At 42.1% G+C, this 13,339-nt stretch overlaps 1 protein-coding gene and 1 non-coding gene across 2 annotated transcripts in view; one reads left to right on the top strand and one right to left on the bottom strand.

Annotated features, from left to right (window-relative positions):
- ubl3a (ubiquitin-like 3a) overlaps nucleotides 1-13,339 on the top strand; it is a 179,730-nt gene that overhangs the window by 48,264 nt on the left and 118,127 nt on the right. The window lies entirely within an intron of this gene.
- Nucleotides 10,277-10,458, bottom strand: LOC139275453 (U2 spliceosomal RNA). Its single transcript, XR_011595728.1, has one exon. It is a non-coding gene; the product is annotated as a U2 spliceosomal RNA (small nuclear RNA).

Raw genomic sequence — 13,339 nt, 5'->3', positions numbered from 1 at the left:
CAGGGCTCTCCCGATTGACTACTGTAACTTCGGTGGAAGATTGGCAGAATCCCAGATGAACTACATAAATGGAGTTTCAGTCAATCTTCCACTAAAGTTATGGCAGCCAATCAGGAGAACCCTCAAGGATATTCCCAGTGGAAAGTTTTTGTGTTAATTATAAGCAATTCCACAGTTTTCAGGATCTGACAAGGAATGAAGCAAAGTAGGATACAGTGGAATGTGTCTTAAATTCAACAAATGAGATGCAGGGAGATAGAAAAGTGAGGTTGGCACTTTCTTAAATACCAAATAACAATTTTGGAACTTAGGTGGAACTAGACAAGACAGTTCAAAGGAGGAAATTACTGCAACAGCACTGCGTGCATATATATTGTTCTGGGGAATTAGGTGGGGCAAGTAGATAATGTACGGCTAGGAGAAAATCTAGGAAACAGCAACCATAACATAACAAGGGCAGTACCTGAGCAAAGGCAGCATCTGCAGTACATTGACAGCAAAGGTTGTTAAGTGGACAGGAACTTGATGAATAGGAGATCAAGGGAGCAAGTCTCACAGAAGAGGCAAGCTTCGAGGAGGAAGATAGTCAGATGCTGCAGTGGCAAGGAGTCAGGGGGGCTTGGGTGAGTGACGGGCTGAGGGGTGGGCAGGGTAGTAGAGGAAGTGAAGGTAGCGGCGGAAGCAGTTACACAGATAGTCTCAATTTTAGAGACAAATAAATTTACTTTCAAGGTGGAGCGAGTGGTATGTAAAGATGTTGATATTAATTGCATAGCCTCAGACTTTTGATTTAGAGCTTAACTGCTTCATCTCCTTTAAAACTTCCCAAAATTTCTGCAACAGTCTACAAATGTTCACCCCACTCCCTAAAATGTCCCAGAATATTGGTTTGAGAATATTGCACCAAGAAATAATGCATAGCATTATTTTGTTTTAAATGGCACATAGGTTACCGAGCATTAATTCTGATCATCACTACAGCATCTCCTAAACTAGATTACCAATGGGGGAGAATTTATAAATACAGTTTTGTTAGAACAGTTTTTTTCCCCAATCCATTCCCTAAGTTAATAACTTGTGCAGTTCCAAGGGCACCAATTAGTACCTCACCCAAGTGGTTATCATTCATAAGTGAGCTCATGAATTTGTTTATGGGGGGCATCACGGCTGGTACCAATCCTAAGCTTTCATTACCAGATCATTGAATAGTTATCAAGTACCCACTTGTTTCCTCCATTCTTTTTAAGTGCTTTGAGTGCCTTTCTGTATATGAGGAGCACTATTAAAATGTACGAAATTGTTATGGAGAGGGAGCCCGGACTGATTTTTCTCCTTTCTAGTCCAGGGGCACTGGCATAGTTTTCAGTGCTCCACTGCTGCTCCATTTTAGCACAGTCAATGAAACCTGGGTTTTCAGTCTGCACTATATCAGGATTTACCTATGTCATGCCTCCTAAAGTGTATGGCCTAGAAATTTGGAGATGGCAACACTCGCGAGGCGCGAGACGTGGCATCAGGCGCAGAAGTCTCACCCCTCGTGATAAGTTGGAGTTACCGCCTCCAAAAGGAAGTGGAGCACTAAATCAAGTGCTCCACTTCCTTTCTGGGTCGGGAGCGTGGCGCATGGCTCAGGAGTAGGATGCACGGCTCAGCAGCACTATGCACTGGGCCACATAGCACTGCCACGTACGAGGGACTCCTCCCTCAATTAAAGAGAAGTGCCCAAGCATATTGAGATCCCACCTATCTGGACCACTGGGGAGCAGGGGTGCCACGCGATCATTCGTGCCCCGTTAGCGCCCTTCCAGGCGTAGGAGATTGTGGCGCAAGGAGTTACCACAAACCTCAATGGCTTCGTTACACCCGTCAACCCCGGTCGCAAAGCCGGTAGCTCCCCATCATCGTGCCCCAGAGGTGCCAACGACAGGTGCAAAGGAGGCGAATTTCCTTAGTTTAAATTTGATCCTACTGTTTACAAATTCACCAAGGAGTAATTCCACTGTAGGAATGAAAAAGGTCATAAGAGTGGGGGATTATTGATTAAAACAACCTAATTGATCATCTTGAACTCTCTATTAATTAACATAAGCAGACCATAGTCAAAGTTGCAGTATATACCATTTGGTGCAGAGTCTGTTACAGATTTTCCTTACAGTCTAAGCACCTAAACTGTTAGCTGCTTTATTAAATGTCATGAGAGAAAGCCGTATTGAAAACGGTTTTACTGTTTGTAAAGTGCTATTTGCTGTAAAAGTGTCTGCAGTGGTTTAATTAAGAAAATTATAGATTTACACAAATAAAGCAATAATTAGTGTTGGTGATGACATTTCCCAAAATCTTGCCAACATGTGGAGTTCAGTCTCTTTTTACACGGAGTCACTGCAACTCTTCTCAGTTTCATGCTCAATCTTGTCCCAAAACACCTCCCAGTCCTTCTCTGTCTGCTTTTATCCAGATGCCACTATCAATGATCCTGATATAATGTTCCATTTAGTGGGTTCTAAGTAAATATAGTTTATTACTACGGCGGATTTGACACAATTTAAAATAGACTGAAAGAAACAAGAAGCTAACTTAATTATAGCATTCAGCAAATTGAGATTAAAATGTGTTGGAATGAACTCCTGAACAAAGAAACAAAGAAAATAAATCCGTTTTCTTTTGAAGGTTTAAGATCTCTCAAGGCTCAAAACAATAATGCAATTATATTTCAATATGGATCAATTAATCATACCTGTCCTGCCCAATTGCAAAAAAAAATAACGTTCCACATAGACTCTAAGATCAAGTGCTGCTACGTCTGGACTTTGAGACAAAAAGCGACTTCATCTGAGTTGAGATGGTATTTATAGGGATTTCTGAGATTAGGAGCTGCTACATCTGGGCCCTGAGATTAGATGATTGAACCATGTACCTTAAATAGGTAACTTTCTAAACACACTACAGAATAGTACTGGAGTGAAACAATTGTACAACAAGTGATCTGATTTAGATCACTACCACATATTTCAATTAGAGTGATGCAATCAATCAAAAGAGAATAAATTATGTGTTGGAACAGGGATAGAATATGAGATCACGCTGGCAGAGTGAAAATTGAAAGGCAAACTGTCCTAGGTTGCCCGTATGAAATTCTTAGCAGTTCGTTGCAGTGCTACTGGTCAAGGCATGTGAACAGCTTGTCTGCCAGGCTTCATCAACAGAGAATTGTGTAGCAGATACCTCAAAAGATAAGAGCAAATGACACTTTAAATAGCTTTGTATTCAGAGCTAAACATGAATAATATAAATACAGTGTATAAGAAAATCAATATTCCTACTAATTTATAAGCTTTTCTCTTCTCTTTCACGCAATGGTAAAGCCTAGTTACAAGTTAAATGCAGGTTTTTCGATGAGTTTCATCCGAACTGGAAAACACATTTATTCATATGATGCTTAACTTTCAATTTGAAGAAGGAAATTAGAGGAATAGTAAAAATACGATGTTACAATTTTTGGGTTTTTAATATGTCAGTGGAGATTTAGGCAAAATGAATACTGCATCAGGTATACTTGAAATATTTCTTTATGCTATCTATAAATTTAAGAATAACAAAAATAAGAGCCTTAGCTCAGTAATTATATATCATCATCATCGGCAGTCCCTCGAAATCGAGGAAGACTTGCTTCCACTTTAAAAGTGACTTCTCAGTTGACTGGACAGTCCAATACAGGAATTACAGTCTCTGTCTGGGTGGGTGGGTGGGGAGTCTGGTTTGCTGCACGCTCCTTCCGCTGCCTGCGCTTGGTTTCTGTATGCTCTCGGCGACGAGACTCAAGGTGCTCAGCGCCCTCCCGGATGCTTCCTCTCTTAGGATGGTCTTAGGCCAGGGATTCCCAGATATTGGTGGGGATGTTGCACTTTATCAAGGAAGCTTTGAGGGTGTCCTTGAAACATTTCCTCTGGTCACCTGGGGGCTCGCTTGCCGTGTAGGAGTTCCGAGTAGAGCGCTTGCTTTGGGAGTCTTGTGTTGGGCATGCAGACGATGTGGCCCGCCTAATGGAGCTGGTCGAATGTGGTCAGTGCTTCAATGCTGGGGATGTTGACCTGATCGAGAACACTGACGTTGGTGTGTCTATCCTCCCAGTGAATTTGCAGGATCTTGCGGAGGCAGCGCTGGTGGTACTTCTCTAGCACTTTGAGGTGTCTACTGTATATGGTCCATGTCTCTGAGTCATATAAGAGGGCGGGTATCACTACTGCCCTGTAGACCATAAGCTTGGTGCCAGATTTGAGATCCTGGTCTTCACTCTCTTCCTCAGGTGACCGAAGGCTGCACTGGCACACTGGAGGCGGTGTTGGACCTCATCGTCAATGTCTGCCCTTGCTGATAGTAGGCTCCCAAGGTATGGAAAATGCTCCACATTGTCCAAGGCCACGCCGTGGATTTTGATGACCGAGGGCAGGGTCAGGTTGGTGGAGGACCTTTGTCTTATGGATGTTTAGTGTAAGGCCCATGCTTTCATACGCCTCGGTGAAGATGTTGACGATGGCTTGGAGTTCGACCTCTGAATGTGCACAGATGCAAGCGTCGTCCGTGTACTGTAGTTCGATGACAGAGGCTGGGACAACCTTGGATCTAGCCTGGACGCGACAAAGTTTGAACAGATTCCCATTGGTTCTATAGTTTATACATATATATCATCATCATAGGCAGTCCCTCAAAACGAGGATGACTTACTTCCACGCCAAAAAAGGATGAGTTCACAGGTGTTTCAATGAAGAACCTAATATTCCAGGTCCTGAACTACATCCTGAAGTGTGGAAGATGCCTGTGCATGGATTTTTTTAACGTGTGGTGGCCATTGCATACCAGCTATCACACAGGCTTGACAGAGCTAGGTCTTGGTCCAGTGGCAAGGGTTATCCAAGACGACTGGAGACCTGCTCTGCTGTACAGACCTAGTGCGCACACATATTGCAGTGTGGGCTGGCCCGTGCTGCCCCTGGGCCCCTGGCCCCGAGCTCATGCCTGCCCTGGGCCCCAATCACATCTCTCCAGACTCTCGCCGCTCCTTTGCCCCTACCTCGCCGCTTCTGCTGTGTCTGCCCATGCTCCAATCACCGACCTGGACCTCGATGACATCACTCTTCGCTTTTGAACTCTTTTGAACAAGTCATCTAAACGAAAGACCTGCTGCAGAATCTAGATTCTGAGTGCCTCAGAACCTGACTGGGTTGGTTGGAGGTGCAGGAGAATTCAGAGGCCCAGGATCTAGCGTGGCTACGTAGATGAATGCTCGCTCTAATCTGGCCCAACAGCAGCCGAGAAATTTCTGTTACCGATGTTAACAGACAAAAACTTGATACGTAGTGCATTGTGTGAACCAGTTAACGTGGGGACTAGAATAGTGGACAAAGATATGTCATATCAACATGTTAAGTGTTAATTCATCAACATCAGACAGTTTTGCGGGAATGGGTGGGGGGGGGGGGGCGGGAGAAGGAAGAAAGTTAGTGGTGATCTTAAGTCATGTTTGCCTTGAATTATCTTTGCTGATATTGATGACGGCATATACACATTACAAGAGATATATTTAAGTGTGTCTGTGACATTGGATTTTCTCTGGACTACCTAGTGGTATATTTCATCGATACTTCAAAATATTGTGCTATGGAGTAGTAGGACAAGGAATCTACCAGGTGGTCCCATCATGATGATTTCCTAATGTCAGTTATGGTGTTAGGAGGAGGATTCAAGAAGAAAACTGGTGCTTAATGAGGAAAAATTGTCATTAAGTTATAACAAATCCACTCTGCTGTAGTGGCTAATTCAAAACAAGGTTACCTGTCCACTCAGAAAGATGTAGAGATGGGATTGAAATTAAGGTGAATTTTAAAAAGCTGAAAACACCGCATGGGTAATTGGATATCCTGCTTGGACAGCACTGACAAAACTTGAAACATGAATGCTCAATGGTTAGACAGTCAGCTTCTACAAATAGACAAATCAGAATTTGCAGGATGTGCCAGTGCAAACCAAACAACAGGTATATTAGACAAAACAAAACTATAAACTCTGAAGAGTCCTACAAAAGCAGCAAAAGGCAACAGAAGCAAATAAGTGTCTAGAATAATGTGGAGAAACAAACATGCAAAACAGTGGTGCATGCAAGTCTGAGACAACAGTGGCAGAAGTATAAGAACATAAGAACATAACAATTAGGAACAGGAGTAGGCCATCTAACCCCTCGAGCCTGCTCCGCCATTCAACAAGATCATGGCTGATCTGGCCGTGGACTCAGCTCCACTTACCCGCCCGCTCCCCATAACCCTTAATTCTGTTATTGGTTAAAAATCTATCTATCTGTGATTTGAATACATTCAATGAGCTAGCCTCAACTGTTTCCTTGGTCAGAGAATTCCACAGATTCACAACCCTCTGGGAGAAGAAATTCCTTCTCAACTCGGTTTTAAATTGGCTCCCCCATATTTTGAGGCTGTGCCCCCTAGTTCTAGTCTCCCCGACCAGTGGAAACAACCTCTCTGCCTCTAGCTTGTCTATCCCTTTCAATATTTTAAATGTTTCTATAAGATCACCCCTCATCCTTCTGAACTCCAACGAGTAAAGACCCAGTCTACTCAATCTATCATCATAAGTTAACCCCCCCATCTCCGGAATCAGCCTCGTGAATAGTCTCTGTACCCCCTCCAAAGCTAGTATATCCTTCCTTAAGTAAGGTGACCAAAACTGCATGCAGTACTCCAGGTGTGGCCTCACCAATACCCTGTACAGTTGCAGCAGGACCTACCTGCTTTTGTACTCCATCCCTCTCGCAATGAAGGCCAACATTCCATTCACCTTCCTGATTACCTGCTGCACCTGCAAACCAACTTATTGGGATTCATGCACAAGGACCCCCAGGCCCCTCTGCACCGCAGCATGTTGTAATTTCTCCCCATTCAAATAATATTCCCTTTTACTGTTTTTTTTTCCAAGGTGGATGACCTCACATTTTCCGATATTGTATTCCATCTGCCAAACCTTTGCCCATTTGCTTAACCTATCTAAATCTCTTTGCAGCCTCTCTGTGTCCTCTACACAACCTGCTTTCCCACTAATCTTTGTGTCATCTGCAAATTTTGTTACACTACACTCTGTCCCCTCTTCCAGGTCATCTATGTATATTGTAAACAGTTGTGGTCCCAGCACCGATCTCTGTGGCACACCACTAACCACCGATTTCCAACCCAAAAAGGACCCATTTATCCCGACTCTCTGCTTTCTGTTAGCCAGCCAATTCTCGATCCATGCTAATACATTTCCTCTGACTCCGCGTACCTCTATCTTCTGCAGTAACCTTTGGTGTGGCACCTTATTGAATGCCTTTTGGAAATCTAAATACACCACATCCATCGGTACATCTCTATCCACCATGCTCGTTATATCCTCAAAGAATTCCAGTAAATTAGTTAAACATGATTTCCCCTTCATGAATCCATGTTGCTTCTGCTTGATTGCACTATTCCTATCTAGATGTCCCGCTATTTCTTCCTTAATGATAGCTTCAAGCATTTTCCCCACTACAGATGTTAAACTAACCAGTCTATAGTTACCTGCCTTTTGTCTGCCCCCTTTTTTAAACAGAGGCGTTACATTAGCTGCTTTCCAGTCCGCTGGTACCTCCCCAGAGTCCAGAGAATTTTGGTAGATTATAACGAATGCATCTGCTATAACTTTTGCCATCTCTTTTAATACCCTGGGATGCATTTCATCAGGACCAGGGGACTTGTCTGCCTTGAGTCCCATTAGCCTGTCCAGCACTACCCCCCTAGTGATAGTGATTATCTCATGGTCCTCCCTTCCCACATTCCCGTGATCAGCAATTTTTGGCATGGTTTTTGTGTCTTCCACTGTGAAGACCGAAGCAAAATAATTGTTTCAGGTCTCAGCCATTTCCGCATTTCCCATTATTAAATCCCCCTTCTCACCTTCTAAGGAACCAACATTTACTTTAGTCACTCTTTTCCGTTTTATATATCGGTAAAAGCTTTTACTATCTGTTTTTATGGTTCTATTGCAACAGTAATGCTGTCCAGGATGTTAAAAGAGCTCCAGTTCTAGCCACTGATTCACTTTGGTGGATATATTAACATATCTCCTGCCAAGATTCTGGTAAAATTAAGCACCTACCAGACAAGACAGTCAATACAATAATATTCTTGGTCGAGAAATCTTTGGGAGATGGATGGGAATGGTAACTCAATATTGTATTTAAGTGAAATTGTGAGCAAATTCAAAAAATAAACCAGTGAAAACCTGAAAATAAATACACAATAGAAATCAATGTGCAGTAGGTCTCTTCTCTTAGGAGGGCCCTCGTATCGAGGATGACTTGCTTCCATGCCAAAAAGGGATGAGTTCACAGGTGTTTCAATGAAGGACCGAATATTCCAGGTCCCGAACAACCTGGAATGGTGGAAGGGTGGAAGATGCCTGTGCATGGATCTTTTTAACATGTGGTGGCCGTTGCACACCAGCCACCACACAGGCTCCACAGAGCTAGGTCTTGGTCCAGTGGCAAGGATTAACTAAGACCAGCTCTGCTGCACGGACCTAGTGCGCACACATATCACAGTGTGGGCTGGCAGTAGGTCAAAGGCTAAATGAAACAGATCTTTTTAATTAAGATGTAAATTAATATAATAGTTTTTTAAACAGACATGTAACTCTATACTAGCTGAAAGCTACTTCTAGTGGAAAGAAAATAGGCCTTGTCCACTATTTATAGAAAACAACAGGAATAGACCAACTTGTGGTGAAGTAGGTTAGAATTATTTTCAGCTCCGGGCCTTGGGCTCCAATAGCAAACAAACTAGCAAAATAATAGTCCTTTGATACTTCAGTGCAGTACTGAGGGAGTACTGCACTGTCGGAGGTACCATCTTTTGGATGAGACGTTATACCGAGGCTCTGTCTGGCATCTCAGGTGGACGTAAAAGATCCCATGGCACTATTTGAAGAACAGCAGGGGTATTCTCCCTGGTATCCTGGACAACATTTATCCCTAAATCAACATCACTAAAAAACAGATTATCTGGTCATTATCATATTACTGTTTGTGGGACATGCTGAGCGCAAATTGGCTGTCACATTTCCTACATTACAACAGTGACTACATTTCAAAATTGCCGTAAAGCACTTTGGGCTGTCCTTGAGGTTGTGAAAGGTGCTATATAAATGCAAGTTATTTTTTTCCCTCTTTTCTGTGTGAGTGTCAGTCTTAGTTTAGTTGTAGCACTCTCGTCTCTCAGAAGGTTGTTTGTTCAAGCCCCACTCCAGAGAGTTGAGCACATAATCCAGGCTAACAGCACTCCAGTACTGATGGAGTGCTGCACTATTGGAGGAGCCATGGGACATTAAACTGAAACCCTGTGTTTCCTCTCAGGAGAATGTAAAATATCCCATGGTACCATTTGAAGACAAGCAGAGGAATTCTCCTGATGTCCTGGCCAACATTTATTCCTTAACCAACACCAATAAAACAAAAACAGATTATTTGCTTATTTGTGGGACCTTGATGTGTGAAAATTGAATGCCTCACTTCCTTACTGCCCTGTTTTAAAGTACTTTGGGATGCTATAATATATAAGTGCTATATAAATGCAAATCCTTTTCTTCTTTCCTTCCTTCTTTCTCTCCTGTAGTTTTAAGAGTCTAAATTAAATTAATTTGGAGCGCCTCACCCAATTTCGAATTCTCACAATTCACAAAATTATCCATAATTAATTAGAATGAAATTGACCATTTCACTCTCACGTCTTGATAATTTGAGAGAAGAAATGTAATGGTATAGATTGAGATCATACATACTTGTGAATGCAGGATAGCACAAATAGGGGCCTAACCGCACCAGCAATATCCCACCAGTTACAGGAACAGTTTGTTACTGCTTTTTGTACAAAAACATCCCATGGCTAGTGGCACTATCCCATTGGTTCTCCAATGCTTGAAGACCAAAAGGTGACTGGTATAGGAAATGTAAATGTCATACTGGTACAGTGAAGAAGTACTCATCAGAGATTAGAAATTTGAAATACATTTTTGGATACTTCACCCTGCATCATGGCTAACATGGGAATTGTTTACTTGTGTTGTAGGTGCAAAATTTAGAAGATGTTCTATTCCTCAGCATGTCACTCTTCTTTTTTTTTGTTAATTCTTGTCAGATCAACTCCAGCGCCAAAGATCACTTTGCGCTACTACATTTGATCTTAGCCAAAAGACCGAGAGGGGAAGCTGCATCGTTCCTGGAAACACTGCAATACCAGGTCGATGCGTGGAGTGGACGGAGCAAGCCCCTGTTCCATCTCCCTGTTCCAAAAATCAATTTAATATTTGGTCCCCTGGTAGGGGATATTAAACTGATAAGAACAGATACTACACTTGATCTTAGCCAAAAGGCCGAGAAGCGATCAGCGTTCAGCATGTCACTCTTCACTTTAATAAACAAAATATTCACACCAACCTTTTGTTTAAATGGAATAACCCATCAATATTTAAGCAGCAGCTAGCATTGTGGCTGACACTGACAGCCCCAGTTCTGACAGAGGTGCAATGAACCTTGATTGACACATGGTCTGGAGGATCCCTTTAGGGAAGGTGCGAATTGATTTTCACGGCAGCTCTGCCAAGGCTGAAGTGTTGCTGGTGTCAGTTACAATGGAAGCTACTGTTTAAAACTTTACATTAATCATAACAATATAAAGTACATTGAACAGTTCGCTGGGAATAATCACATCTAGTTACCTACAAGCCATTAACACCGATTATGGTGAACTGATGCTCATTCACTCAGATTTTCTGCTTTTATTGCACCAAAACCACTGCAATATGCAAATAACATACCTTGTCTGAGTATGGAACCAGATAGAATTCACACTGCTCAATCTGCAAGAAATGTACATTGTATCTGTGAAGCTTCACTTGATTCACAAGTTTCCAGACAAATTGACTAAGGTACCAAAATTAACACACAAATACTTGTTCTCATCCTTGTTTTCAAATCTCTCCATGACCTCGCCCCTCCCTATCTCTGTAATCTCTTTCAGCCCCAAACCCCCCACCCCTCCGAGATGTCTGCGCTCCTCTAATTCTGCCCTCTTGATCATCCCTGATTATAATCGCTCAACCATTGGTGGCTGTGCCTTCTGTTGCCTAGGCCCTAAGTTCTGGAATTCCCTGTCTAAACCTCTCCCCTTCTCTACTCTTTCATCTTTCAAGATGCTCCATAAAACCTATCTTTTTGACCAAGCTTTTGGTCACCTGCCCTAATTTCTCCTTTTGTGGCTCGGTGTCAATTTTGTAAAAACATCATAATACACCTGTGAAGTGCCTTGGAATGTTTCATATGTTAAAGGCGCTCTATAACAAGTTGTTGTTGTTCAGATTACAGGAGATCCCTAATATTTATATTTGATGTAGCATGGAAATTTAAATCACCAAATCAAATAGGCTCAAAGGTTTACTTCCTTAATTAAAGATGGAACAAAGCAAAATCCAAAATTCATGCCATTGATTAACCAGGAATAAGAAAACAATATCCCATAAGCCAAATCGGAGGATGTCCTAAAGTACAGGCACTCAACCAAAGGGACCAAACAATATGGTAACAAAAGGCAAAATGAGCAATCTTAAAGGTGAAAGTAGGATAAGGAAATATTAATCATAATATATGATGTTAATGCCATAAGACCATTAATAACCATTAGGATGAAAGAAACCATGCCATGAATATTCTTCCTAGAACAGAAAGCAAACAAAGGAAAACATAAATGGCGAATACCCACAGTTTCTCAAATAGGTGGCAACTGCAAGCAAATTCATTAACTTGATCCAGTTGATAGCATCTTCACCTCTGAGTCAGAAGGTCAAGGATTCAAACAACAATCCAAGATTTAAGCACAAAAGATAGATTGGCATTACACTGCAATACTGAAGGAGTACATTGAGGAGCAGGCAGTACAACTAAGCCGTTGGCTCACATTGCTTTGAACAGGTACTGGTGTGTAACCAATACCTGCTATATAAGAAAGGAGGGAGAGAGAAAACAGGGGACTACAGGCCAGTTAGCCTGACATCAGTTGTCGGGAGGATGCTGGAATCTATTATTAAGGAAGTGGTAACAGGGCACTTAGAAAATCATAATATAATTAGGTAGAGTCAACATGGTTTTATGAAAGGTAAATCATGTTTGACAAATTTATTAGAGTTGTTTAAGGATGTAACTAGCAGGATAGATAAAGGGAAACCAGTGGATGTAGTATATTTGTATTTCCAAAAGGCATTCGATAAGATGCCACATAAAAGGTTGTTACGCAAGATAAGGGCTCATGGGGTTGGGGGTAATATATTAGCATGGATTGAGGATTAGTTAACGGACAGAAAAGAGAGTAGGGATAAACGGGTCATTTTCTGGTTAACAGGCTGTAACTAGTGGGATGCCGCAAAGATCAGTGCTGGGGCCTCAGCTTTTTAACAATCCATATTAATGACCTAGATGAAGGGACCGAGCAATGTATCCAAGTTTGCTGATGATGCAAAGCTAGGTAGGAAAGTAAGCTGTGAGGAGGACTCAAAGAGCCTGAAAAGGGATTATAGACAGGTTAAGTGAGTGAGCAATAAAGTGGCATGTGGGGTATAATCTGGGGAAATGTGAAGGTATTCACTTTGGTAGAAAGAATAGAAAACAGAATATTGTTTAAATAGTGAGAAACTATTAAATGTTGGTGTTCAGAGAGATTTAGGTGTCCTTGTACAGGTAACACAGAGAGTTAGCATGCAGGTACAGCAAGCAATTAAGAAGGCAAATGGCATGTTGGCCTTTATTGCAAGGGGGTTGAAGTCTTGCTATAATTGTACAGGGCTTTGGCGAGATCACATGTGGCGTACTGTGCACAGTTTTGGTCTGCTTATCTGAGGAAGGCTATACTTGCCTTAGAGGCAGTGCAATGAAGGTTCACTAGATTGATTCCTGGGATGAGAGAGTTCTATGAGAAGAGATTGAATAGATTGGGCCTATATTCTATGGAGTTTAGAAGAATTAGAGTTGATCTCATTCAAACATATAAGATTTTGAGGGGGATTGACAGGGTGGATGCTGAGAGATTGTTTCCCCTGGCTGGAGAGTCTAGAACTAGGCGACATAGTCTCAGGTTGAGGGGTTGGCCATTTAAGACATGAGATGAGCAGGAATTTCTTCACTCAGAGGGTTATGAATCTTTGGAATTCTCTACCCTTGAGGGCTGTGGATTCTGAATTGTTGAATATACTCATGGCTGAGATGAATAGATTTTTG

This window comes from Pristiophorus japonicus, chromosome 10, assembly GCF_044704955.1.
Source record: "Pristiophorus japonicus isolate sPriJap1 chromosome 10, sPriJap1.hap1, whole genome shotgun sequence".
Taxonomy (NCBI): domain Eukaryota; kingdom Metazoa; phylum Chordata; class Chondrichthyes; family Pristiophoridae; genus Pristiophorus; species Pristiophorus japonicus.
This window is presented reverse-complemented; position numbering and strand designations above follow the sequence as displayed.